Here is a 26,147-nt window from a genome sequence, read left to right on the forward strand (position 1 = left end):
TGATATAGGTTCGTGAATCCGAAGCCAACCCTGCATTGTTCAATATCGTCATATGTATTTTTACTACAAAATACAGTATTGTGAGTTCATTTGCTCCCTTTTACTCTTTACATTTTTGAAACTGAGAATACATGCACTGTTTTTACTTTTTACAACTGCTTATTTAAATGCTTTTGAAATATATTTTGAATTGTGAATACATGAAATGTTTTTATAAATGTTTGACGAGATATACACAAGCAAAATATTTCTCGAATGAATTATTATGCAGACAGAAGTTCTGCGGATTATTATTGAATTATGTGGACATGATAATTTCCACCATTGAATTATGTGGACATGAAAATTGCCACCATTGAATTATGTGGACATGATAATTGCCACCATTGAATTATGTGGACATGATAATTGCCACCATTGAATTAAGTGGACATGATAATTTCCACCATTGAATTATGTGGACATGATAATTGCCACCAACTGATGTGAATGTTATGTATCGAGAGAATGATTTTTATACACAGGTTATATTTATTATATTTTCTACACGAGATATGTGTACGGTTACTAAGATTTTATGAAAAAGGATTTCGTACACAAGAAAGATGTACTGTATTTAAAAGATATCGCATGTACATTACAGGTGGGTATAGGATTCGGGCCCATTTGTACCATGCAGCATTTAAATCTTGTGGTCTATCAAAATGATGAATTTTATTGTTTTATGATAAATCTATGAACTCACCAACCTTTTGGTTGACACTTGAAAGCATGTTTATTCTCAGGTCTGAAAGAAATCTTCCGCTGTGCATTTGCTCATTTTAAGGACATTACTTGGAGTCGATCATCGCAATGGGACCAAATATTGATGACTTCGTCCAGACGGATTAGGACGGGGTATGACAAGGAAGTTTCTCCAATTCACATAAACCATTATGTCTCGACAATGATCTCTGAATTAGAATTTTGGATTGAAAGCAAGAAACCTAACCCTATTTCAACCTACAAAAACCGAGATTTCTTCTACTTTGATCCAGCGTCATTTCTCATCAAAAGATTAATTGAAGCTTTTTCAGATTCTGCCTAGGAAAGAATACATCAGAATATCTTCGCAAAAAGAAAGGAAATACATTCAGAACTCGTGCAAATCCTCACTATGTCAAATTTTTCATTTACAACTCCGCAAAGGAAGATCATTCGGGAAATATCTACAAATTTTAAATTTACTATCGGTGATCTTGACTGCACGAAAGATCTTCTATTTCAAGACACAGTGTCAAAACTTTTTTTTGAACTTAATTATAGAGATACTGGACCAAGGGATGGAATTTCAAATACTAAGAAAGTTAAAAGGGCTTTGGTTAAACTTATGAACGATATCGGAGATTTACAGAAGCGCGGGTGCAAGATGTTAAGTGATTTCGAAATATTTTCAGTACACTCCGCTGATTTACTCTGGATGGTCAAAGAAGCTTTAAATTTGTCTTTCTTTCCACGTCATTTCTGGAATTTAGTTATAGAACCTGTGTAATTTGAGTTTTTAATAAAAACAAAATATTTTAATTTTACTCCATGTATTTGTCTTTTCTCTTTTTTTAGATAGTTATATAAAAATAACCGGATTAAAATCCGAGGCAAATTTTTATTTATCTTTTCTTAAACCCTTTTAAATTTTAAAATCTTAAAAATGTTAAAAATTTTCGCGAGCCAGGTCGGGGAAATAAGCCCGCGCGCCATACGGGCCACTTTCTTTGCTCTTTTTCTTTCCTTTCTCCTTCTTTTTTCTTTCTTTTTTTGTGTCTTTCTCCTCCATCCTGCTTCCCCCTTCGACGAGCACCACCACCACCATACCAACCTCAAAACTCAACCATTTTCAACAAATCGACCCTCAAATCTTATTCTCTCGTGCCTCCTAAACTCGATTCCATTGTCAATTTGGCATAAAAGGTACTCTTTCTTGGTTAAAATTCGAATTTTCTTTAAAAGACAAATTTTTTACTTTTTAGAAAAACTTTGTTTTTGACCCAATTTTGGATTCCTTTATGCTTCGATAGATAATGTGATTACTTTGTGCTAGTTTTTAGGCTTGATTGAAGCATTTTAGTTAGTTTTTAGCTCTCGATTTGCTAGTTGAGGTTTTAGGGTAGAATTTGGTGAAATTCTTAGAAATTTGATGTTTTGCTAGCTTAGTTAGGCTTAGTGATGCATTAGGAATGTTTAGAAACTGATTTTGGAACAAAGTAGGCTTGTTTGCTTGAATTTGGCATTTTGATCAAAACTACACGTAATTAGGATTACGGTTTTTCTTATAGTTAAAACGTTTTTGAAACTTAGGATTGCCTTAAAACTAGTTCAAATGATGATATCATTGATTTGCTCGTGAAAATGTAGCTTATTCCTTGATATTCCTTATTTTGTACATTTTGAACAAAATGAATATTTTTTGGATAAAAGGCTTTAATCGTTGACTTTAAGATGCTATAGCTCAAGTTTGATGATTAAAAATAATTAAGGTAATCATTAGAATCATTGTATGCTTAAAAATCATCACATTTGGTTCAAAATTGCTTATTACGACTAACTTGCTATAATTATTATTTTTAGCATTATTTATTGAAATCATGGGTACACTTTAAATTTTGTTTAAAAGTAAGTTTATAGTTAGTTTAAATGTTGTTTGTGGTAATTTTGGCTATATTTGGCTATAACAGGAATTTGGAAAATGCCATTTTTAAAGCCCTCATTTCGAAATTTTTTTCAAAAAATATGTGCATTTTTTCTAAGTCTTAATTTTTGGATCATAACCTATGTTACTTGATTTCTGCAGATGGCAAATCGTTTACAACACGAGTACGAGTTGCCCCATTATCTCCGCGGGCAAGATAACCCGGCTGATAATGAGCCGTTTATGAGAGTTTGGATTAATCGGCCTAAAGCGGGTAACAAATATATCAATTGGACGATCTTGGAACAATGTGGATGGGCCGATGAGCTTAGGGGACTCTTAACCTTTCAAGCTGAGGGTAGAACACACCGAGCCTGGCAACATTTGTTTGAGTTAAATGAGACAACATACAATGAGTCGTATGCGGAATTTATGGCTACTTGGAGTTTTGATTCGGCTGTTGACCAGGAAGATTATAATGATCAAGAGTGTATCCATTTTCGACACTAAAACCACATGTATAACCTAACTCTCGCACGGTTTGCGAGATACTTGGAGTTGTATAAACCTTCGTAGCTAAACCGGTCAATATTCAAGAGGGATACACCACCTTGAATAACATAGATCACCAAGCTTTTTGGCACGATTACACCACTGATAATGGGCCATGGAAATCGAGTAAAAAGGCATCTAAATTCACAAACCCCGTACACCGAATCCTCAACCACCTCATCACTAAAACCCTCCACCCTAAAGCCCAACATGGTGGCGCTGTCATGATTGGCGATATGCACCTGATGCACGCCATGATACATAACAAAAATATGCATGTAGCACATCTCCTGGCTCAGGCTCTCACTAATGAGAAGAATTCGGCAAGAACAGTTGTGCCGGTTTTAGGGGACATTGTTACTAAGCTGCTTCGTAGAATGCGTGTCTTGGGAGATGTAGAACGATTTAACTATAGAATCGGGGCCATGTCAAAGGAAATAGGGTATAAGCTGCTGAGCTACTGGGATTATATTCATGTTATGGGAGAACAGTTAATCATTCAGGCGAATCCAGAGATATCTGGTTCTTAAGATCGGACAGTGCCAGGGGTGAGAGTACAGGGTTTCAGACCAGATACAAGGACACGAGATGGTAGTAGGCGGCGAGGTTCTCAGGAACCAAGGGATGAGGATGATCCCACAGCACATGGACGGTCCACTGACACCTGCCGGCACTCATCAGTTGGGAAGGGTGATTGGCCACGGTATCCGCCATACCAGTACCACATGGGGGATCTACCCGGGCATAAGAGTTGGTTTTCCCAACATGCGATTCTGCAGAATTTGGAACATTTTGCTCACTACACAGGCAGACAGCTCCACGTTCCGCCATACCCTCATGAGTACCCAATACTAGAATCCCACCGTGATCCCAGGAGAGCAGGCCCAAGCCACCAGTTTTCAGGACCTCCACCTCCACCTATACATCACTACACGCAGCGTACAGTTATCATGTTGTAAGACCCTATTCATTTTGTACAGCAGTGTATATATGATACATAGAGTGTGGTATCTTTGTGTAATTAAACTGAAGTCAGAATCTGTCCAGCGTGCCGCGCTCACTAAAGGGAGCGCGCCGTGCACCCTTCACTGTAGCCGGATTCTGCTCTTTTAATGAGATATTTTGATGGGCTTTTTGGTAATTTCACTTGGGAACGAGTTAAAGGCTACCAGATCAGTTTGGGGTGAGTCATAACTCCATTATCACCAACCTTATCCTTTTCCACTTCAATTTAGAGAGAGAGAGAGAGAGATTCTTGTGTGAGAAAGTTCAAGTAAGGGAAGAATGAGCTATTTTTGGGTCTTAGCTCGAATTATAAAGTTGTTCATCTAATCACTAGCTACGTTGTGATTATGGTGGTAAGCTCTAACTTTGATTTCCTTATTTTAATTGATTTAAGGGTTAGGGTTTGGGATAGTGATTAACATAAAACCCATATTTAATGATTTTGGGTTTTCTTGGGTAAGATGGAGTCATGAAGACTCAATGGTAACTAACCGAGGGTTTTAAAGTGTTAATTGATGTTTATGAGTCCTAATCGGTTAGTTAATCACTAGCACACCTAGTTAATTAGTAAATGGGAGTTAGATGGGTTAGTGGATGACCCGAAATGGGTGTGTTGACTTTAAATTAGTCAAAGGGCTAATGATTGACCTAGTTGGGAAATATGGGTATGAAATACCCTAATTGTGTAATAGTTAGTGTTGTTGGATCTTAATCACTAGCTTTTAAGTGATTAACGATTGTCTTGACCCTTAAGGGGCAGTTTTGGTGAAAATGGGGCATTTAATGCATTTAAGTCATTAAATGCACTTGAGTGAAGTGTTGGTATTTAGTCCAACAAGTTTGTTTGTTGATCGAGTACTTATTGCATTAGGTACTTGTCTTTGAAGCTTGAGGAAGGATAAAACCATCACCAAATCTTTAAGGTGAGTGGAATAATTATGCGTACGTGAATATGGCGTGTTTATTTGTGAATGTTATGGTATGAACCACGTACCGGTAGTACCATAACATGTATGTGACGAGTATTATGATGTGAACCACGTGCCGGTAGCACTATAAAATTTAGATGTGAACCACGTGCCGATAGCATCAAGTGTGAACCACGTGCCAGTAGCACTATAAAATTTGGATGTGAACCACGTGCCGGTAGCATCAAGTGTGAACCACGTGCCAGTAGCACTATAAAATCAGGCGTGAACCACGTGCCGGTAGCGCCAAAGTGTGAACCACGAGCTGGTAGAACTATAAAAGAGTGAGACTCAAATGCGTATGGTGTGAACCACGTGCCGGTAGCACCATAGCATTATGGTTAACCATATTATGATGATGGATATTGTTTAGAATGCTATATATATATATATATATATATATATATATATATATATATATATATATATATATATATATATATATATATATATATATATATATATTGTGTTGTGTATATGCTAATGTGATGTTGTGATGGTGTACGAGTCGTTAGCATTATGAGTAAGATGGCATGCTATTTGAATTATATTCTCGTATGAGGTATTTGGTGGGTGCGAATGCAAATAGATGGGTTATATATGTGTATGTATAATTTTTGCACTCACTAAGCTTTGCTTACCCTCTCGTTGTTTATCTTTTTATAGGCTCCGGCGGAGACAAAGGCAAGGGAATTCGTATGGATTAGAGATCCCGCTTTGGTTGTAGGGAACGCTTTTGGATGTTATAGATTTTGGAGTTTGACCTAGATTTGGGTCGTTTAACCCCCAAACACCATGCTCATAGTGTCGTTTGGAATTTAAACTCTTATGGTCGAACTTGTATGTTTTGAACGAAACTCGTAAAACGGACGATGTGGGCCCCGTTTTGTAAAACTCATTTTATGATTGAATCATATGAGTTTTTCATATTAGAACATGTTGTGAAAAGCGTTTCGTCTAAAAATTTTGGGAAGTGGGAGATCTTTATTTGAAAATGGACAAAACTGGACAGAAGCTGTTGGGGCTTGTGCGCGCCGCGCACCTTAAGGTGTGCGCGCCGCGCACTCTCCTGTTATAAAAAAAATAAAAATAAAATTCGCGTAATCGGTTGGTTATTGGTTTGGGTTGTTACAAGTGGTATCAGAGCATGGTCTAAGGGATTTAGGCGACTTGAGATAGGTGCCTAGACTTGGACTTTATTATGTATGCGCGTTATGTGGGACTTGTAGGAGACGGGTCGGACCGGGGATTGGTTAGTGCCTAGTTTTAGGTGAACTAACTATGCGCTAATTGTTTTGTGTTGTGTTTTGCAATCATCGAGCGAGATAGACGTTATACTAGCGAGTTAATGCGACGTGATCGGGTAACAATGATTAGCTACCATTGTTACGGGATCAAATCGTATCGAACAAGCGATGTACGACGATTGTTGAGCAAGATGGGGCGGTGAGGTGTTCATGTATATTGTGTCATGTCTTTTCGTTCGTTATTTAATTTACTTCTTTTTATAGAATGAAGATGAGAAATGGACATGATACCAATGAAGGGGGCATGAGCGAGGACGTTGAACTCACGACCAAGGTTGAGGCCATCTTTAAAAGGCTAAAAAAGGAATTTCTTGACGATGTCCGAAAGGTTTTCCAAGAATCGGTTGATGGGCAAGTAAGCGAAATGATAAATGAGTGAATGAATGCCGCGATCGAGGAGGCATTAGAAGCTAGAAACATTCATCCTCGTGGTGAAGGGGGTAATGGTAACGGTGGGAATGGAAGGCGAACTTCCATTACAAAAATTTCAAGAATGCTCAACCCCCGATGTTTAATGGGGTACGAGATCCGTTGAAAAGCATGTGACGACCCGGGAATTTCCGACCAAATTTAAACTTGATCTTTATATGTTTCCGACACGATTCGCAAAGTATGTAATATTGAGTCTCAAAAATTCTTAAATTGGTTACATGAATTCAGTTAACCTTTGACCTTGCCCGATGATTCACGAACAATTGTTGTTAATAAATATGTAATATATATATATATATATATATATATATATATATATATATATATATATATATATATATATATATATATATATATATATATATATATATATATATATATAATTAATAAATATTGAAGATTCAATAAATTATATAACTGATAAGTTTTATATAATAAATGGTAATATATTAAATGTAATTACTAGTACAAGTGAAGGAATAATTTTTATATTAATATTATCAACATTATTTTCATTAGTATTACTAATATTAATATTAATATTAATAATTGTATCAATAATATTATTATGAACATTATTATAATTATTTGTGTTATTATTCTAAAAATTGTTATTATTAGAATAATTATTATTAATAGAATTATTATTATATTATTATTACAAAATTCAATATTTTATTTAGTTATTAGAATTAGAACTACTATTATTAATATAAGTATATATATATATATATATATATTAATTATTAATATAAATTTTATAAAATCACAAGATTCAGTTGCAGCTATAAATCATATTGTAGGAGATTCACTTCCTGTTCCTAATTGATATTAGTACAAATCAATTGCATATCAAACAAAAACTCTGTTAGCTATTACAATCAAGTTATTCTTTTTATACTTCTCTAATTGAAATTTACGTACTCCTTGTCTGCTAAAATTTTAAACACGTTTAGTGTGATTGAATTATTATAATATATTATTATTATTATTATTATTATTATTGTTATTATTATTATATTTATTATCATAATTGAGCTGTAAAAACGTTCCAACTTATGTGATTCATATATGTTGTCTTCACCTTCTCCACCCATAATATTATATGTATACTTTTACTTAGGCATATTATATGACACCCACATGGGATATGTATATCTTATACATATTCTTATAACTATATTCTGTATGTTGACAACCCACCATGTAACCTTTAAATTATCTAAGATTTGATGACCACACATATATTTCAATCACCAATTAAATCCACTAGTCTTTATTCATCAACTAAACCCACTAACACATGTGAGTTACTTTTTCTTTTGTTTTTGTCATGGATCCACACAAACGAACGTATCTTTCTCCTTGTACATACATTTCCACACAATCCAAAACCTTAGGTTGCTAGTTGGATTTTGCTAGTAGGATTTTATTTATTTATTTTTTTTACTTCTCCACAAAACAATTGATATAGATGTGTATATATAATCCATGATATGCATACGTACACAATCTTTCTCTCTATATATTTACTTACATAATCGATTAACCTTCCAACCTTCTATAGCTTGATCACAAGCTTCACCACCGGCGACCACCCGCACCCACTACTCAACCGGCACCTTAGTGAAACCGTGAACTATCATCACCATCTTGCAAACGATCAACCTTCACCGCCACCTCTCACCATGATCATATTTTGTTGTGTTGTTGTTTTTAGTTTGTGACCCAAGAACCCAAACCAAACGTTGGTTATTTATTTTCATTAGACAACCAAGAACTCAACTTATATCATCACCAAATTGTTGCTTGCCACGGTTGTTCTACGAGACCTCTATTACCACCGGTACCTCTTGTTTTCTTTTATTTCCGGTTCACTCACATTACTCACACCACCACCATGATCACAATCATCACCATAACCATCAACACACGTCACCATCTTCCATCACTCTTTCATTATCATTTTTCTGTTAACAAGTATAATCACCACACATCATTATTTTTCTCGCTATGTTTGTCTTCCTGTTTTAACTACCACAACCATCACCCACAACAATTTAGACCAACCTTAAACCGTAAAAACTGCAGCTATTTTTTTCTATTTCTGCTGCAGTACATCCGCTGCTATTTCCATTAAATTAAGCAAAGAAATAATGAAGATTGACGACAAGGATGATATTGATATTAGCTGTATGATGATGATGATGATGGGTTGTAAAGTTAAAGGCAATGTGTTTGTTGTGTCTGATAAACCCCACCTCCACATTCCATAGAGCTTATTTAACAAATAAATGATTAATGAAATCAGGTAGCTTAATAGGTTAAATATAATTAAGGTCTACATAATTCAGAAAAGTAAAAATGGCAGAGTGGTTAATGGTGTTGTCAAGGAGCCAAAGGTCCTAAGTTCGAAACCATGCTAGGATGTTTTATATTTTTTTACAAATGAAACAGTTGGGCCGAGATTTATATATCTTTAGTTGGGCCGAAGGGATGTTGGGCCGAGTTAATATTTCGTTTTTCTGCTAGGTCGAGTACCAAAAATGTTTTATTAGGCCGAAACCCCAATTAAAAGGACGAGAATGATGATGGTTCGAAGATGTGGTAACAAAGATGAAAATGGGACAGAATAATTACGGATTAAGTAAACATAGATGATTTATAATTTCAAAAAACTTGAAATGGAGGAATGGTTAAGGGTGTTCATGAGTGAACGAGAGGTCCTAGGTTCGAACCCGGGCAGTGGCATTTTATTTTTGGAACATTTGTTTCTTGAGGTCGTAATATTATCATTCTTATTATTATTATTATTGTTATTATTATTATTATTATTATTAATAACACACGTATTATTAGATTATCATTTATTATTATTATGATTATAATTATAATCACAATTATGGTTATTATTATTATTATCATTAGTATTAATAGGATTATCAAGGTTATTATTTTTATTATTATTTTTATTATTATTTTTATTATCATTATTATCATGAGTATTATTATTAGTAGTATTATTATCATTATAGTTATTAATATAAATAATAGTATCATTTTTATTATTAGTAAAATCATTATTTTTATAAATATCATTAGTAGTATACATTATTATAAAAATTAACATTTTTATTAAAAGTATTATTTTTATTAAAGTTATCATCTTATCATTAATATTAAAAGTATCATTTTTAACTGTATTATCATTATTATTATTTTTATCAATTCTAATATTATCTTAGTATTAATACAGTTTTTAACAAACAAAAGATATATATACTTATATACATACAAAAATGTATTAACTACATATAACATAACAAAATTAATAGTGTTTATTTATTTTAAATATATAAAATAAATATATGAAACATATAGGTTATTAATATAAAAATGATATAACTATTCAATTCATATAAATTTGTTCGATTACAATTATGTGTGTTAATATATATATACATGATGTAGGTTCGTGAATCTGAGGCCAACACTGCATTGATCAATATAGTCATATGTATTTTTACTACAAAATACATTAAGTGATTTCATTTGCTCCCTTTTACTCTTTACATTTTTGGGACTGAGAATACATGCGCTGTTTTTACAACTGCTTTATTAAATGCTTTTTAAATATATTTTTGAACTGCGAATACATGAAATACTTTTCTAAATATTTAACGAGATAGACACAAACAAAACATTCCTTGAATGAATTATTATGCAGACAGAAGTTCTGTAGATTATTATTGAATTATGTGGACTTGATAATTGCCACTGATTGTTGTGAATATTTTTCCCCTGATTATTATTGCTTGGTAACCTAAGAATTAGGGAACATCACTAATTTTGAGAATTAGTGCACGCCTAATTGACGCGAATCCTAAAGGTAGCTACCGGGTTTAACACCCCCACCCAGAATCTTCACTAGACGGAAGGGCTGGTGGGAGTGGTGTTTAGTACTTCGAAATTTATATGATTATTATACAGACGAGATGTTCTGTTTTGGGGATATTATTATGCGCATTATATGTTAAGGTCGGTTACCAAGCCAAGCTATGAAAGAAATGAAAAGTGAATGTTATGTATAGAGAGAATGATTTTATTCACAGATTATGTGAATGTTATTTTTGTGCACAAGATATGTGTACGGTTACTAAGATTTATGAAAGATGATTTCGTACACGAGAAAGGTGTACTGTATTTAAAAGATATTGCATGTACATTACAGGTGGGTATAGGATTCGGGCCCATTTGTACCATGCAGGATTTAAATCTTGTGGTCTATCAAAATGATGAAGTTTATTATTTTATGATAAACTTATGAACTCACCAACCTTTTGGTTGACACTTTAAAGCATGTTTATTCTCAGGTATGAAAGAAATCTTCCGCTGTGCATTTGCCCATTTAGAGATATTACATGGAGTCGTTCATGGCATATAGAGTTCAGTACCTCGCAATGGGACCAACTGTTGAAGATTTCTTCCAAGTGGATTAGGACGGGTCCTTTCAGTTGGTATCAGAGCGTCGGTTTTAGCGAACCAGGTCTTGCATTAGTGTGTCAAACTGATAGTTGTTTAGATGCATTAGTGAGTCTGGACTTCGACCGTGTTTGCATGTCAAATGTTTTGCTTATCATTTTTAGTCGGAAATCATCTGCTTATCATCCTTAGGAAATTACCTGCTTATCATTCTTAGTCTAGACATATCTTACTCCCTCTATTGCCTAGATAGTGTATAGATAAATTCATATCTTAGCGTATTTGTTATTGTTACCTTTGCCTGACAGCTTTCGTAGATTCCTCCGTAACTTATGGAATTTTAGTATTATATATGCATATGTAACTTATGTATTGCAGGGTACTAATCTACATCCTATAATCTATTTCTTATCGAAAATCCTTCATCTGATCGTACGAGAGGAATCCCTCACACAGTTCGAGTCCTCAGATTCCGATAGCTATTCCGATAGTTATTCTGACAGCTATTCCGATATGAATATCCACTCAAACTTCGAAAGCAGTGAGATAGGAATGAATCAACCAAATTAGCCATCCCAAATTCATCTGATATGTTTGTAGTTGACTTAATCAATGGAGATGAGAAGAAAGCGATCCTTTTCACCAACCGAATTTACCTCTTGGCGAAGAACCTGAAGCACTTACCGGCGAACCTGTCCGTAATACCATTTTCTCTCTCATTTTCAGAGTATCTCGCCACGACTATATCATAAATCAGATTCTAAACCTTATTCATTCGCTCGTTCTAACCGCCAATCATCCTGGAGTAATAGAAGAAGTCAACGAGCTTCGCGCTCAAGTAATCAATTTGGAAAGTATGGTGTAAAACTTACCAGCTTCAGCAACATCACCAACACCAAGAGTACACCAACAACCTATGTTTCAACATCACATGCCTCAACATCTCAATATGTACCTCGAGCATAATCATCGTTCTATGAAATGTTCTATATCAATTATCTTCGTTTTTCATGACGATTATGTAATCTCTAATGTTTTAGAGATTATATATTATTGTTTTAACGGTAAATCAAATGAGTCTAATATCATATTTACTCATTAAATCCATGATTACATCTGAAGAAAATATATATGTATATATATGTTTTCATAAAGATTGTAATTAAAAATTCTTTCGTACAAACTGTTAATGGTGAAAATATTTTAACGGGTAGGTAATACCCGAGGAATATTTAGATTTCACATTAATAAGTTACATTGTACATTCTTCAAATCTGATTCAACAGTCAATTACTATCCTACTTACATCCATAGATATACGAATCCGTTCACCACAGAATAACCATTTTCATTGAATATCATATTTGGATTTTGATTTATCAGAATCCAACAAGTGGCATAATGAAGAAAACATTGGACAAAATAAAATTTGTAAGAAACAAACAAATTAATTATGAGAAATTTTATTAAGAATCCATGCTAACTGTTCCTAGCTAACTGATTACAATTTATTTATCGCAATTTATTTATCGCAATTTATTTATCGTATTTTAATTATCGCAATTTTAATTCTCGCAATTTTATTTATCGTCATTTAATTTCTGTTATTTATTTTATGCACTTTAAATATCGGGACACGTATACAAGGTTTTGTCATATCATATCGACGCATCTATATATATTATTTGGAATAACCATAGACACTCTATATGCAGTAATGCTGGAGTTAGCTATACAGGGTTGAGGTTGATTTTACAATAATATATATAGTTTGAGTTGTGATCGAGTCTGAGATGAATACGGGTCACGATACGTATTAATTAATTCTAATATTATATATTAAACTATATATGAATTATTGAATTGCTAACTGTGGACTATCAACTGTAGACTACCAACATTGGACAATTAAAATGAATTAAAATATTGACTATAACATATGAAACTAAACATTTCTTCAAGTTGCCACTTGATTTCATCATAAACCTCATTTGTATCTTGACGATTACAATCTACGTTCAAACCTTTCATAATTCTTGAAAACACCTCAATCGCGAAGATGAACCAACCGCACTTCATCTACGGAAGAAAAGATTGATGCATATAGTTATACACCTGAAAACACTCGGAACCTGAGTAAACGTTTAACATGTATCGGTGCTAGATCCTTTAGCATTATTATTACCCAAAATAACTTTACAATCCCTTTTCAAGGTAGTAAATTTTGTCACAGCTCCAGCAAATCAACTTCGACTTTTCGTTCGAAACAACCTTATTATAACTTTGAAATATATGCGTGCTCTTTTATTGTTACCGGGGAACCTTTCATATTCCACCATATAACCATCAGCGTTTAATCATCTAAAAACACAATTCTCCTGAAACCACCTCGGATTGATAACCGACGATTCAAATATGACTGCATTAAATGCAGAGGAAACAGTAAAATTGTAGATGGCCTAAATGGCCAAGAGTTTGATGATAAAGAAAGGAGTGTTGGGAACGCTCGATAGAAAATTTTGTATTGAAAAACGGATTGAGCTAACCATGAAGGAGACCAAAGACAAATACAAGGACCAAACCCTATATTCAAAGAATCCAGGTAATTCTGGATCCGATGAGATCCTTAGAGAATTTCTTGCTTCGAAGTCATGTTAAAATCTTAAGGAAATTTTTTTCTTATCAACTTTCGAACATAGAAATTCCAAAATATCATCATAAATATCTTCGATATTTCTGAAGATATTTTCATAAATATTCTCGTCTGAAATTATATACCTCTTCGTGCTATCTGTATTTCATTATGTTGGAAACTTCTATAAAACCTAAGTATAAATTATGAATGAATTCTGGAGAAGTGTAGGAAATTGAAGCATGAGTTAGTATAATATAATTATGCTTGGCCAACGTGAATATATTACAGTAAGTCATGCTGAGTTTCTAATGGGACGTGAAGATTCACAAAACAGAACGTCATCATGTGCCATGTTACACAACTCTTTCATTCTTCTTAATCTTTGAACGTATCAAGAAATTATATTCTTGATAGTTCCGTTCTTAATAATTCAGGTAATTTACCAAATCAAATCGTGCAATTACGTACCTTCTTGCTTAGAAAAGGATAATCAATTGAAACTCTATATCTACGAATTCTGGACCATTATTCGCTTGATTTAGAATCGGGAAGAGAAAACAAGAGCATGGAGCTCCGAAACATAACAAGAAATATACAACCGATCACAAATCCAGAAATTACAAACCGTGTATATCAATGTGTATAGCAATATAAAGACACGGGATTATGATAAACACAATAACCCCAAGAGCGAAGTAGAAGTAAACAGATTCCTCGGGTGGGAGTTGAAATAGAAGAATGATTGTTGTGATAGTCAGAATGAGGTTAAGAACCAGAGTTGGATTAAGCATATTCACAATCATTGAAAGTATGGATCGAGAAAGAAAGTATTGGAGTGGTGAAAATAATGAAACGGAAGAAGTTCATTTATAGTAAAAATACCAGACAAAGCAATCAAGACAGATAATTGCATTTAATTATAGCGATCTTAATTTCCTTATTCGCCGAAGAATCAAATCTTTTAGATTTCGAAGATTTTCTTCAAATCCCTTGAATTCCGGAATTCAACCAAAACAACGTCAAAAGTTAAGACGCATCCTATTTTCTAAATTCAACAGTGACTACGTCAAAAGATAAGACGAATCTCTATTTCTTTATTTCACTATTTAGTGATAGCTTCATTCATACGCTTTGAAAAATCGAATTATTTTATCCGTATTTCTTAAATCATGATGAAACCCTATTTATCAACTCATATTCGTCATGAAAACATTTTTATTGTTAGCCATGACCATCTCACTCAAATTTCGGGACGAAATTTCTTTAACGGGTAGGTACTGTGACGATCTGGGTATTTCTGACCAAATTTAAACTTGATCTTTATATGTTTCCGACACGATAAGCAAAGTCTGTAATATTGAGTCTCAAAAATTCTTAAATTGGTTACATGAATTCAGTTAACCTTTGACCTTGCCCGATGATTCACGAACAATTGTTGTTAATAAATATGTAATATATATATATATATATATATATATATATATATATATATATATATTGAAGATTCAATAAATTATATAACTGATAAGTTTTATATAATAAATGGTAATATATTAAATGTAATTACTAGTACAAGTGAAGGAATAATTGTTATATTAATATTATCAACATTATTTTCATTAGTATTACCTATATTAATATTAATATTAATATTAATAATTGTATCAATAATATTATTATGAACATTATTATAAATATTAGTGTTATTATTCTAAAAATTGTTATTATTAGAATAATTATTATTAATAGAATTATTATTATGTTATTATTACAAAATTCAGTATTTTATTTAGTTATTAGAATTAGAACTACTATTATTAATATAAGTATATATATATTAATTATTAATATAAATTTTATAAAATCACAAGATTCAGTTGCAGCTATAAATCATATTGTAGGAGATTCACTTCCTGTTCCTAATTGATATTAGTACAAATCAATTGCATATCAAACAAAAACTCTGTTAGCTATTACAATCAAGTTATTCTTTTTATACTTCTCTAATTGAAATTTACGTACTCCTTGTCTGCTAAAATTTTAAACACGTTTAGTGTGATTGAATTATTATAATATATTATTATTATTATTATTATTATTATTATTATTATTATTATTATTATTATTATTATTATTATTATTATTATTATTATTATTATTATTATTATATTTAGTATCATAATTGAGCTGTAAAAACGTTCCAACTTATGTGATTCATATATGTTGTCTTCACCTTCTCCACCCATAATATTATATGTATACTTTTACTTAGGCATATTGTACGTCACCCACATGGGATATGTATATCTTATACATATTCTTATAACTATATTCTGTATATTGACAACCCACCATGTAACCTTTAAATTATCTAAGATTCGATGACCACACATATATTTCAATCACCAATTAAATCCACTAGTCTTTATCCATCAACTAAACCCACTAACACATGTGAGTTACTTTTTCTTTTGTTTTTGTCTTGGATCCACACAAATGAACGTATCTTTCTCCTTGTGAATACATTTCCACATAATACAAAACCTTAGGTTGCTAGTTGGATTTTGCTAGTAGGATTTTATTTATTTATTTTTTTTTTACTTCTCCACAAAACAATTGATATAGATGTATATATATATAATCCAAGATATGCATACGTACACAATCTTTCTCTCTATATATTCACTTACATAGTCGATTAACCTTCCAACCTTCGACAGCTTGATCACAAGCTTCACCACCGGCGACCACCCTCACCCATTACTCAACCGGCACCTTAGTGAAACCGTGAACTATCATCACCAACTTGCAAACGATAAACCTTCACCGCCACCTCTCAACATGATAATATTTTGTTGTGTTATTGTTTTCAATTTGTGACCCAAGAACCCAAACCAAACATTGGTTATTTTTTTTTCATTAGACAACCAAGAACTCAACTCATATCATCACCAAATTGTTGCCTGCTATGGTTGTTCTACGAGACCTCTATTACCACCGGTACCTCTTGTTTTCTTTTATTTCCAGTTCACTCACATTACTCACGCCACCACCATGATCACAATCATCACCATAACCATCAACACACGTCACCATCTTCCATCACTCTTTCATTATCATTTTTCTATTAACAAGCAGAATCACCACACATCATTATTTTTCTCCCTATGTTTGTCTTCCTGTTTTAACTACCACAACCATCACCCACAACAATTTAGACCACCCTTAAATCGTAAAAACTGCAGCTATTTTTTTCTGTTTCTGCTGCAGTACATCCGCTGCTATTTCCATTAAATTCAGCAAAGAAATAATGAAGATTGACGAAAAGGATGATATTGATATTAGCTGTATGATGATGATGATGGGTTGTAAAGTAAAAAAGCAATGTGTTTGTTGTGTCTGATGAACCCCACCTCCACATTCCATCGAGCTTATTTAACAAATAAATGATTAATTAAATCAGGTAGCTTAATAGGTTAAATATAATTAAGGTCTACATAATTCAGAAAAGTAAAAATGGCAGAGTGGTTATTGGTGTTGTCCAGGGAGCCAAAGGTCCTAAGTTCGAAACCATGCTAGGATGTTTTATATTTTTTTTACAAATGAAACAGTTGGGCCGAGATTTATATATCTTTAGTTGGGCCGAAGGGATGTTGGGCCGATTTAATATTTCATTTTTCTACTGGGTCGAGTACCAAAAATGTTTTATTGGGCCGAAACCCCAATTAAAAGGAAGAGAATGATGATGGTTCGAAGATGTGGTAACAAAGAAGAAAATGGGACAGAATAATTACGGATTAACTAAACATAGATGAGTTATAATTTCAGAAAACTTGAAATGGAGGAATGGTTAAGGGTGTTCATGAGTGAACGAGAGGTCCTAGGTTCGAACCCGGGCAGTGGCATTTTATTTTTGGAACATTTGTTTCTTGAGGTAGTAATATTATTATTCTTATTTTTTTATTGTTATTATTATTATTATTATTATTATTATTATTATTATTATTATTATTAATAACACACATATTATTAGATTATCATTTATTATTATTATGATTATAATTATAATTATAATGACAATTATGGTTATTATTATTATATCATTAGTATTAATAGGATTATTAAGGTTATTATTTTTATTATTATTATTATTATTATTATTATTATTATTATTATTATTATTATTATTATTATTATTATTATTATTATTATTATTATTATTATTATTATTATTATTATTATTATTATTATTATTATTATTATTATCATCATGAGTATTATTATTAGTAGTATTATTATCATTATAGTTATTAATATAAATAATAGTATCATTTTTATTATTAGTAAAATCATTATTTTTATAAATATCATTATTAGTATACATTATTATAAAAATTAACATTTTTATTAAAAGTATTATTTTTATTAAAGTTATCATCGTATCATTAATATTAAAAGTATCATTTTTAACTCTATTATCATTATTATTATTTTTATCAATTCTAATATTATCTTAGTATTAATACAATTTTGTAACAAACAAAAGATATATATACTTATATACATACAAAAATGTATTAACTACATATAACATAACAAAATTAATAGTTTTTATTTATTTTAAATATATAAAATAAATATATGTAACATATAGGTTATTAATATAAAAATGATATAACTATTCAATTCATATAAATTTGTTCGATTACAATTATGTTTGTTAATATATATATATACATGATATACGTTCGTGAATCTGAGGCTAACCCTGCATTGATCAATATAGTCATATGTATTTTTACTACAAAATACATTAAGTGAGTTCATTTGCTCCCTTTTACTCTTTACATTTTTGGGACTGATGTAACAACCCAAACCGTAACCGACCAAACACGACGAAATTTCAAACAAAAAAAAATTTTCTGGTGCAGGCCATCTGCGCGGCGCGCCAGGTGGCCGCGCGGCGCGCCAAACCGGCTGGACAGCCCGCTGTCCCCGGAAGTCAATTTAATGAAAATGTTTGACTAGTTCCCGACACATTTAGCTAAAACGCTTTTAACCATGACTTCATATATGAAAAACTAGCACGTTTAATTAATAAAATCAAATTTATGAAGCGGGTCCCACATCGACCCAAATTACCCCTTGAGTACCAAAATGCAATATTTGACCATAAGACTTTTAATACAAAACGAAGCCGAGCATGGCGATTGGGGATACGCTACCCAATCCTAAACAATCCAAAAGCAAGTCTCTAAAGCAAACTATGCAAGTCTTCTAGCCTCGCGCTTACCCGAGCCACCAATCCGCATGCAATCTATAAAAAGAGTCAACAACGAGAGGGTAAGCTAATGCTTAGTGAGTAGAATAAATATATACATGCATATACAACTTACCTACTCGCATCCACGACATCACATAAATACACATAAATCACTTACCTCATCGTACCAAACGCTAGTATCATCAAATCGTATAACTAGCAACCTCATAAGCAATCAATAGCTAGTAACGTCAAACCGTACAACTAGCAACATCATTAGCATAAATAAATATAAATAATAAATCAAATTAAATGCTAGCATCAACAATTACAATTCATGGTTAACCAATCTCTTCGCTAGGGGAACGACTTCGCGAATCAAGTCATCGATGTTCATAACATTCGTTAGCTTCCAAAAACGGCTATGGCATGCTAACCCCCCGAGGTGTTCCAAAAACGGCTATGGCATCACCCCTCAAGTGTTCCAAAAACGGCTATGGCATCACTTGCTCAATGTGAGTAGAACACGGCTATTACTCACGCTTTCGTACACCAACACGGCTATGTGTACGGGTAACTCAAATAACAACGTGGGAGTAAAACACGGCTATTACTTGCCACTAAATACACAAACACGGCTATTACTTGCCACTAAATGCACAAACACGGCTATGTGCCTTAGTACAAAACATGGACTAATACGGCTAAGTCCCACAACCTTGGTCACAAAACGGCTATGTGACACCATCAACACGGTTCATAAATCATATACATACATATATACATATTCCACTCACAATAATCATTATGGACAAGAACGGCTATGTCCCACCACTACGGTCACAAAAACGGCTATGTGACATCATTACTACGGGCAACTATCAATGTGGACAAAATGTCTATATCTCACAACTATGGTCACCAAACGGCTATATCCCACAACTATGGTCACCAAACGGCTATATCCCACAACTATGGTCACCAAACGGCTATATCCCACAACTATGGTCACCAAACGGCTATGTGACACCATTTCCACGGGCACATAAATCATATACATACATATATAGATATTCCACTCACCTTGAAGTCTTGAAGAATGCTTCCAAGTAATCCGCAACTCGCCAATGGAAAGTACCTATTCCATTACCACAATTACAATAATACACTTAGAGTGGATTTACAAATCAACCCAATTCGTCACTAAGTTCAATTTCGACCCAAATGCACTTCCAAGCACAAACCGTGCCCAAACTAACCAATAGTCACTAACACAAGTGAGAATGGTCCTAATATGCCAATTAAACCCGAACTCAAGTGTTAAACACGTGTCATACCCTTTTTGACACTTAAGCCCTAATTTTGACCCATAAAGGTCAAAATCTCATTCTTTGCAAGTTTTGACACCAAAACACATTTAACTCGGTTTTATACTTCAACTTAATCCATTTTAAGTTTATAAACTTTATTAAATCGCCAATTGGGTCATAATCACCACGAAACCCTAATTTGACCCAAAGTCAAAGTTAGTCAACCAAATAACCCTAAATGGGTTCCAATACTTCCATAATCACTAACTTAAGTGATTAAACTAAATTTCAAGTTCTAAACATGGCCAAATAGTTCACCAACCCAAAATCCACCAACAATTAACAATAAACCCGATTACTAGCATCACTAAACCCATTTCATCACCAAAAAGGGTATTACAACAAATTAACTCAAAACCCTAACTTGAATATCAAATTAAATAGATGAAATTCGGAGTTTGAGCTTACCAATACTATCACCGCGTAGCCGAGAACGAAAGGAACAACTTTAAAACCCGAGACTTTGAACGATTCGAGCTTCTTCTTCACCAAAACCTCCAATCTCTCTCTAAATATTTGGAAGGGATGAATGGACATGAAAAATGATCCAAAACTGATCCAAAGTAGCTAATATGGCACACAAATCCGGCCCCATGTGATTTTACCCTTTTACCCCTCATTTAATTTAAATAAAAACAAGGGAGTTCTGTCAGCAGCAATCGGCGCGGCGCGCCCCTACCCCGCGCGGCGCGCGGCCTCTCTGAAACAGATTCTTTTTCATTTTAAACTTTATATAAATAATCCGCGAAACCCAATCTCGAATGTCTTAATACACAAACAAGCAAGATAAATATTCGGGTCTTACAACTCTCCCCCACTTAAACTCGATCACGTCCTCGTGATCCTCATCACTTAACCAAACAGACCTCACCCTACGGTCCTCGACATAAGTCTCAATCCGACTTCCTAAGCAATTCTTTCCAACGAATCGCCTTCCACAACTAAATCGTCACCCGCGACTTCTCAAGTCCACAATCCGAGCACTAAAACAATGCTCCTACCCTAACATCGGGAAAACTCAACTAATCTCGTACCGGGATGTCAATCCCTTAGCATACTAATACCGAGTACAACTCTAAAAGCAACCAAGTCTCAACCTAAGGTCAACGACCCGAAACAATGAAACCGAACCAAACGAATCCTTACGGATATCACCTAATCATTAAACATCCCTTGTAGTGCGCAATACGACCAATACGCAACTACCGTAACAACACAATCCACGGTTAGAAACCGATAGCGCCCAAAGCGGCTATGGGAACACAAATCCCTAGGTGTACGAAATCGTCCATCGTCACACCCGTAACAAACATGTGAGCGAAACACGGCTATCGCATCACTAATCATACCACGTGGTCCTCACGACCCCACCATCGACGCATAAAACGACCGATAGTTCCCACAACATGGTCCTTACGACCCCACCATTGGTGTATCAAACAACCAATAGATTACAACTCAACATGGCCGAAACAACCCGAGCCAAAACACATATGGAGGATGGTCGAAACAACCCGAACCTTAGTGAATTCGCACAACCCGAAATCCACCAACCCAATCCATATATCTCACAACGAAATGACCGCACAACCCGAGTCATCGTGAATACGCGCAAACCGATATTCACTACCACTGCCACATAGTATAACCGAGGATGGCCGTACAACCCGAGCCTTAGTGAATCCGAACCACCCGACATTCACTACCTCAAACTATGAGCCCAACCAACAGGGACAATCGTACTACCCGAAATATTGTGAATACGAACAACCCGATATTCACGTCCCACAACACAACTCTCTTGATGAAGTCAGCGGACCCCGAAGGTCATGCTCCACCAATCTCAATACCGGATGAAGTCAGCGGACCCGAAGATCATGCTTCACCGATCTCAACACCACGCTCATGACGAAGTCAGCGGACCCTAAAGATCATGCTCCATCAATCACGTACTCCCATGATGAAGTCAGCGGACCCTAAAGATCATGCTCCATCACGTAACCATACTATAATGAAGTCAGCGGACCCGAAAGTCATGCTTCATTAATCCACAATACTACGATGAAGTCAGCGGACCCCGAAGGTCATGCTTCATCAACCACATACCATAATCGAGCAAGAACCACCTATATCAAACATAGGTACCGAACAAGAATTCTCCAAAAGAGAACCCGACACACACCTTCCTTAACCGAAGGATTTCACCTTGCTCACCAAACACGACCATTATCTCTCAACGAGATTTACCACATTACCACCTCGGTGGTAGTTCCAATCTAAACCATAAGTACAATTTATCCGAAATCGTACTCTACCACAAATCGACCAAAACTAGGTCCCGACAAAGTGTCCGGATCTACCAAAAGCATCATCCGAAACATTACACTAAAACTTCCTCGTGCGGGAGTGCGACTCCCCCACTTGGAACCACGTTCCTATATCACAACTCGTACACCCGTACGATGCTACCAAAGGTAGACTTTACCAACAATTGGGTTCACACGACCCGTTACCATACCTTGCTCCAAACCTTGAGCACACGAAGGACTTGACCAATCCTTAAACACTTCGAACGAAAAGTGTACCACAAATACCCAAACTATACCCTCGCAATCATCCAATTTCATTAGTTTGTCAAATTCCACCTAGTCACTCATGTATCTAAGAGTTTTACTCCGGTACCCTAAGTACAATGCAACCACAACCATAACCTAGTCGGAGTCGAACACCACGCTAGTAGGTATAAAAGAGGCACCTAATGTCGCGTCATAATGACTCCATTACCAACATACATCGAGATTTCAAACACTCGATCTCAAGGGTTCCAATCACCCGGCGAACCTCATGGTTCATCACTTCAACATAAAAGCGAACACGCGCTTAACAATCGGACACCAAAACCATTTCCGTGGCTTGGTAGAAACATTTCCCAAACAATAAGGAATGCTTGGTTGCACCAAGTCTTACGCCCTTCACCAATCAATTAAAACGTCACCATAGGGTACTTCCATTAGGAACGTCACCCATAACAACAATATGCACAACAAAGGCATACAACTCAAACTCAACCGGCATTTTATAAATAATCAAAAGACCTATTTATTAAAATGAAACGTACCTTAACGTCTCCTCGCCGCACCCGTCCCCGCTAACTTGGGACATTCCGACTTACGATGTCCTTCCTTTTGGCAATTGAAGCACACCATACTACCACCCTTTGGTACCGAACATTCCCAAGACTTGTGACCCCTTACGCCACAATTGTAACATCTAGCCGCACTAGAATCCGATATACCCGTTCGCGTACCACCCGTGCTCACGCTCGGACCCTTAGTCCTCTTACTCGGAGCACCATAAGAAACAACCCTTATCTCCCTTGAAGGTTCACCCTTCTTCGATCGTGTATGCGACTCGAAACCCCTAGCCAAGTCGAATAATTCCAAAAACGATTTCGCTTGACCACGACTAATTTTACTTTTCAAGTCGTCATTCAAAGTCCAATAGAAATCCCCCATTAACAAACGATCACTACCCAAATACTCCGGACAAAAACGAGCCTTCGCCATAAAGGTCGTCTTGAGAGTACTCAAATCCATAGATCCTTGTCGCAAGTTTCGCAACTCATTACGCAATTCCCACAAATCGGCCGAAGTCCGGAACTCCTCGAAGAATTCCTCCTTAAACTCGTCCCACGATAAGACCATAAACGTTTCACCACCAACAAGATCAATCTTACCATCCAACCAATCCCTTGCCCTACCCCGCAACAAACTAGTTGCGAGCCTCGTCTTCTTCTCGGGAGGGCAATCAATCGTGCGAAAACGCCCTTCGACATCCGAAATCCAAGTTGTGCTTACCAATGGATCCGGTTTCCCGTCGTACATCGGTGGTTTAGTCCTCATGAAGCTCTTAAGATAACGCTTCATTTCGCCACTACTTTGAAGTTTGGAATACTTCCTATCCATTTCTTCTCGAAACGCTCTCATTTGCTCCGCAACGGCGGCCGCAACTCTAGCGTTAAACTCCACGTTATTCGCCTCGATCTCGTTTCGCGTCGTCAATCTCAAAATGCAAAACGATTAGATCACGAACGTATAAAATCGCACGCACAACACCGTCCCATCTTGCTAAACACTCGTCGTACATCACTCGTTAGACACGATTTGCACCCGTAATAAGGTCTGCAAGTTCTTATTACGCACACACGCCGCATCGACTTGTTAGTACAACGACCGCCTCGCTCGATGATATAAACAAACACAACCAAAATTCTACGCGGTACAAACACACGCGAGAATTACTATCACAACACAAGAGCATATTAATAATATCCGCATTACTAATATAAACGTTAGTCAACCTATAAACAAGGCACTAACTAAACCCATTCCGACCCGTAATCCTACAAGTCCCGCAACAAATTAAGCACACACAAAAGTCTAAGTCTAGGCACCTATCTCAAGTCACCTAAATCCCTTAGACCATGCTCTGATACCACTTGTAACAACCCAAACCGTAACCGACCAAACACGACGAAATTTCAAACAAAAAAAAATTTTCTGGTGCAGGCCATCTGCGCGGCGCGCCAGGTGGCCGCGCGGCGCGCCAAACCGGCTGGACAGCCCGCTGTCCCCGGAAGTCAATTTAATGAAAATGTTTGACTAGTTCCCGACACATTTAGCTAAAACGCTTTTAACCATGACTTCATATATGAAAAACTAGCACGTTTAATTAATAAAATCAAATTTACGAAGCGGGTCCCACATCGACCCAAATTACCCCTTGAGTACCAAAATGCAATATTTGACCATAAGACTTTTAATACAAAACGAAGCCGAGCATGGCGATTGGGGATACGCTACCCAATCCTAAACAATCCAAAAGCAAGTCTCTAAAGCAAACTATGCAAGTCTTCTAGCCTCGCGCTTACCCGAGCCACCAATCCGCATGCAATCTATAAAAAGAGTCAACAACGAGAGGGTAAGCTAATGCTTAGTGAGTAGAATAAATATATACATGCATATACAACTTACCTACTCGCATCCACGACATCACATAAATACACATAAATCACTTACCTCATCGTACCAAACGCTAGTATCATCAAATCGTATAACTAGCAACCTCATAAGCAATCAATAGCTAGTAACGTCAAACCGTACAACTAGCAACATCATTAGCATAAATAAATATAAATAATAAATCAAATTAAATGCTAGCATCAACAATTACAATTCATGGTTAACCAATCTCTTCGCTAGGGGAACGACTTCGCGAATCAAGTCATCGATGTTCATAACATTCGTTAGCTTCCAAAAACGGCTATGGCATGCTAACCCCCCGAGGTGTTCCAAAAACGGCTATGGCATCACCCCTCAAGTGTTCCAAAAACGGCTATGGCATCACTTGCTCAATGTGAGTAGAACACGGCTATTACTCACGCTTTCGTACACCAACACGGCTATGTG

This window comes from Rutidosis leptorrhynchoides, chromosome 11, assembly GCF_046630445.1.
Source record: "Rutidosis leptorrhynchoides isolate AG116_Rl617_1_P2 chromosome 11, CSIRO_AGI_Rlap_v1, whole genome shotgun sequence".
NCBI lineage: Eukaryota > Viridiplantae > Streptophyta > Magnoliopsida > Asterales > Asteraceae > Rutidosis > Rutidosis leptorrhynchoides.